Here is a 5,356-nt window from a genome sequence, read left to right on the forward strand (position 1 = left end):
CCTGCTTCAAGCCTCGATCCAGGCTCTGTGCTGATAGCTCAGAGCCCGAAGCCTGCTTCAGATTCTGTCTCCCTGTCTCTCTGCCCCTCTCCCACCCATGCTCTTTCTCTCTCTGTCTCTCAAAAATAAATAAAAGCATATAAAAATATTTAAAAAATTATATGGAGTTATCACTCAATTAAATAGATTTTTACTGATTTAAAAAGTCCATTGTTTGTGTTAAAAGTGGGAGGGTAGCAATAATAAAACAGTCAGGCGGTTAAAAAAGGGAGAGGTAAAAAGAAAATAAATTATGATAATACAGCTTCAATTAATTTTATAGCATATGTACACAGAGGAGAAGGGAGGCAGCTTCCATTCTAGGCTAGAGGAAAAAGCCCCACAATTTTGTTAAAAGAACATAAGATTTGTAGTGTATCAAATCATACAACTGGAGTAGAGGGTTTCCACTGATCAATACTACAAAATATGAGACAATACAATTAAAATTATGACTGTACTCATTTTAAGGATATGAATATGCACTGAGGGAATTCATGTGCAGCCTCAAATAAAATAGTAATTAGAATTGTATTCTGAATGAAATAAGAGTAAACCATATGCATTTTTATGGCAAAAGGAAGTATAAAAATGTCCAAGGCAAAGTTCTATTTTCCTTTTTGAAAGGTCCTCATTAGACTATAAGCCTAAAGCTAAAGTTGTCTTTAGTCCATTTTTCAGGAATCAATAACTAACTGTGATTTCACTTATTTTAATTTGTCAAGACATGCTTTATGGTTTATAACATGTAAATCATATGTAGCAGTTTTTGTCTTTTATAAAAAATATTGGTATGAACATTCTGGTGTATGTTGGAGTATTCTTGGAATGGGATTTGGGGTCATAGGGAAGGTCTATGGCCAGCTTCAACTGATGCTACCAAACAATTTTTCAAAGATGTATCAGTTTGTTTAAAATATTTATTTGTTTCTGAGAGAAAGAGGGAGAGAGACAGAGAGAGTGAGAGACAGAGGGAGACAGTGAATGCATGAGGGAGGGAGGGGCAGAGAGGGAGAGAGAGAGAATTTTAGGCAGGCTCTAAGCTGTTAAGTACAGAGCTGGACCTGGGGCCTGAACTTATGAACCATGAGATCATGACGTAGCTGATATCAAGAGTGAATCCTTAACCAACTGAGCCACCCAGGCACCCCATAAGATGTTATATCAATTCACTTTCCCTCCACAAGGAAGAAATCCAATTTTTCCTTACCAACATTTGAGACTTTACAACTTTTTCAGTTGTCATTGCATGCTCTCTTGTTAGGTTTACTTTGTATTTCCAATGACTAATAAATATAGGTACATTTTCATAGGTTTGGGTCAACTGGATATCCCCTTTTGCAAAGTGTCTGTTCAAGTCCCTTAAGTTATTAGAAGACTTAAAAAATATTAATGTTCATTTATTTTTGAGAGAGAGAGAGGGCAACTGGGAGAGGGAATGAGAGAGCAGAGACAGAATCCAAAGCAGTTTCAGGCTCTGAGCTGTCAGCACAGAGTCCAATGTGGGGCTTGAACTCATGAACTGTGAGATCATGAAAGGAGCTGAAGTTGGACATTTAACCGACTGAGCCACCTAGGCACCCCTAGAAGGTTTTAAATTATAATCTACATACAAGTCAGTTGTCAGAAGTAGATATTATGAATATACTCTCCTATTTTATGATGTATGTTTTTGCTGTTTTATAGTGTCTTTGGTGAATAAAAAATTTATTATTGGGCAGTTTATCCTGTTTTCTTCCATCCCTGTTACCATTTCTGTCCTGTTTACAAAATCTTTCCTTGATCTATTGTTAGCAAAATGTTCTCCTATGATTTTTTCCAAAACCTTTTTGTTTTACTATTCATGTTAAACTGTGATATTCATTGGGAATTTATTTATATGTATGTATGAAAAGAGTAAGATTGAACTATAAGAAATTACTGATATTTAGATATTTTTGATCTATTTAAACTACTCAATTTATTACTTACCTTTCTTTGTATAAATTTTGACAAGTTTTGGTATCAATGTTGTATTGGTTTCATTAGCTTGAACTTGATAAAAATTAAAAAGACTGGAATTAATCAGTATTAGAGAAAGTACATACAATTTGGCATGTTCATACAATGTTGACAAGTAATGGCAATTAAGTCACTTAGACAACTGAATGTTTATAAACAAATTAACATAGTTTGGGGCTCTCTCTATATAAGCGTATATGCACAAAGATAAAATCCTACTTCCCAGCGGTCCACTCATTTCTTTCTAGAAAATACCATTTTATATAAAAACAAATATTTTTTTTTTTAGTTTTTGAGAAATTTCACTTATCCTTTAACATATTCCCAATCTTCTCAAAAAGAAATAGTTATGAATCAGGTTTGCTCATCCTTCTTGATTTAAGTTCAAGTGATTTATTTTATTCTTCATTTCTCTTCACCTTTCATTATGACTATTTCCCTCTTTCATTGATGATATCATTGTTCCATCTCCTTCCCTTTGCCTTTGTTTTTTCAGCACATTACAGAGAATCAAGAAGATTAAAAATCCCCTTTATTCTACCATTTTTAATAGCAGTAATTGTCCCACTGGGTTTGAACTACATCTTAATTGTTGTTATTATCTCAATATTCTTATGGATGAGTTATTTTTTAATTTTTTTAAAGTTTTGTATTTATTTTTAGTGAGAGAAAGAACACAAGAAGAGCAAGAGAGAGAGAGAGACAGAATCCCAAGCAGGCTCCACACTGTCGTCATGAAGCCCAATGTGGGGCTCAACCTCATGAATCTTGAGTTCATGATCCGAGCTGGGATCAAGAGTCAGACACTTAACCAACAGACACACCCAGGGGCCATTTTGTAGATGAGTTTTAATTTTCTCTTCTACTCAATATATATATTTTAAAAATATGTCTGGTTCTACTCTCCAAAATTTATCATCCTTGTGTTATTTATTTGTAATGTAACTAGGAGAAAATAATTTTCTGTAATTCTATTTTTATAGTCAAATTTAACTCCTAGTTAAATAAACTTTCTTCAGAACTCTGTGTGAACAAAGTCAAGTTACAGCCAGTAAGAAGGAAGGTCTTGAATGAGTTTTAGATAGTATATCAAATAAATAGTATGTACTTCTTTTTTTTTATCCTTCAGATCAAATATACTGTGTGAGCTCCATGTTAAGAGATGTGGCTTACTTTTACAAAAGTTCTTTTCATATTCATATTGATTCAGTATGCTTTTTTCAAGAATCTTAAGTGAGTAATCTATCACAACTTGACCCTGTGTTCTATGAGATAATGCATATGTAGGTTTTTAATAATTTTATTGAGGTATATTTAACAATTATATAATTCACACTTTTTGTTTTTTAATCTTTATTTTTGAGAGAGAGAGAGAGAGAGAGGGAGAGAGAGAGAGAGAGAAAGTGCACACACATGTGAGTCGGGGAGGGGCAGAGAGAAGGAGAGAGAACCCCAAGTGGATTCTGCACTATAAGCAGAGCTTGTAATTTTGGGTTGGATCCCATGACCAGTGAGACCATGACATGAGCCAAAATCAAGAGCTGGAAGCTTGGGGTATCTGGGTGCCTTGGTCAGTTAAGTGTCTGACTTCAGCTCAGGTCATGATCTCATGGTTCATGGGTTCAAGCCCCATGTCAGGCTCTGTGCTGACAGCTAGCTCAGATTCTGGAGCCTGCTTTAGATTCTGTATCTCCTTCTCTCTCTGACCCTCCCCTGCTCATGTTTTCTCTCTCTCTCTCAGAATAAATTTTTTAAAAATGTTAAAAAAGAAAAAGAGTTGGAAACTTAACTGACTGAGTCACTGAAGCGACCCTAAGTCACATTTTGCAAGTGCACAATTCACTTACTGATTTTAGTAAATTTGCCAAGTTTTATAATCATCATTATGAATTCTAATTAGAATATGTTCATCGTTCCATTATGACCCTTCATAGAAGTGCTAGATTTTTAGGTAAATTTATGTTTAATTAAAAGAAATTCAAACTGTTTTTCAAAGCACCTATATCATTATACAATTCCACCAACAATGTTAGGAAGGTTATCAATGTTTCCATATCATCAGTATAAATTGTTACTATCAGTTTCCTTAATTATAATCATTCTAATATGTAACACTTGATTAGACTCACTCTAGTAGAAAGTGTTTCTGAAATTGAGAAAAATAAAGAAATCATTGTGATGATACGTCACTAATAGAAATTACCTGAAAAATGTCTAAAACTAAATATCATAATAAAATATGTAGATATTAAATATTTTATGTAAATGAAACAGATCTTATTTTTTATCTACCTATTCTTTTGAGGGGAGGGTAGGAGGGATACTAGTTCATTAGCAATTTCATATAGAAAAATTAACTATATTGCTTATAAAATAGACTTTTTGAAATTGATTTTTGAACCTTAGTTCTATAAATTAAGAATGATTATATTTCATTTTAAAGATGGCATGAATATATAATTCAGAAATCAATTATAGAAACAAATTTCAATATTTATCCTATTTTTCTTGATTGTGATAAAGTAGATGAATATATATAAATATAAATTATTTTAGCATGCAACAACACCTTTGAGGGACGTCAAAGTGAGTGAACTATTTGCAATTATCATAATTATAATTTCTCTTTCAACATAATAAAGCAACTTTCAAAATATGTTGATGCTCTTAGTTCTTACCTCAGAGAGCCAATCTATGCTCGAAGAAGAAGCAGTCTTGGTTTTCACTGCAAAATTATATTAAACTAGATAACACTGCATTATTATAATTTTACCTTAGTGTGAATATGTTAGTGACTAGTGTTATATGACTGAAATTATACAACCTTGATCTGTGATCCTAGTTCTAACCCCATTTCTGTGCAAGTAGCAGAGAACAGCTAAATGATAAATTCATCAAGATAGACACAGAACACTAATGGGAAGGATGTTTCTTGTCAGTGAATTTTGAAAGGCATAATCACTAGTGAATACCTCAAAGACAGGCTGATTCTATATAAGAGAATTTATTTCCAACTTGAAGAACAAAATGGAATCACTGAGCCGTAACTTGAAAAATATTCTAATCAACTCCTCTGTGTTTGGACCACGATATTCACAGGATTATTTTTAGCATTAACTTAAGGAGCTGGCTCTCAAGCTAAAGGTTAAACAGAGCCCCTTAGGAATGTATGACCTACAGTACTGTAGGGGTTTTAAATACACATAGGCACCCTGCAAACCTATTAGGTTACCTTCTGTTCCTCTTCAGGCGGAATCAGAAGAGCTTAAATTCTGGTCAGTGATGTTAAGCAACCTTGTACTAACATTGACAGTGA

This window comes from Hyaena hyaena, unplaced genomic scaffold (assembly GCF_003009895.1).
Source record: "Hyaena hyaena isolate Hyena2069 unplaced genomic scaffold, ASM300989v1 scaffold_872, whole genome shotgun sequence".
Lineage (NCBI taxonomy): Eukaryota > Metazoa > Chordata > Mammalia > Carnivora > Hyaenidae > Hyaena > Hyaena hyaena.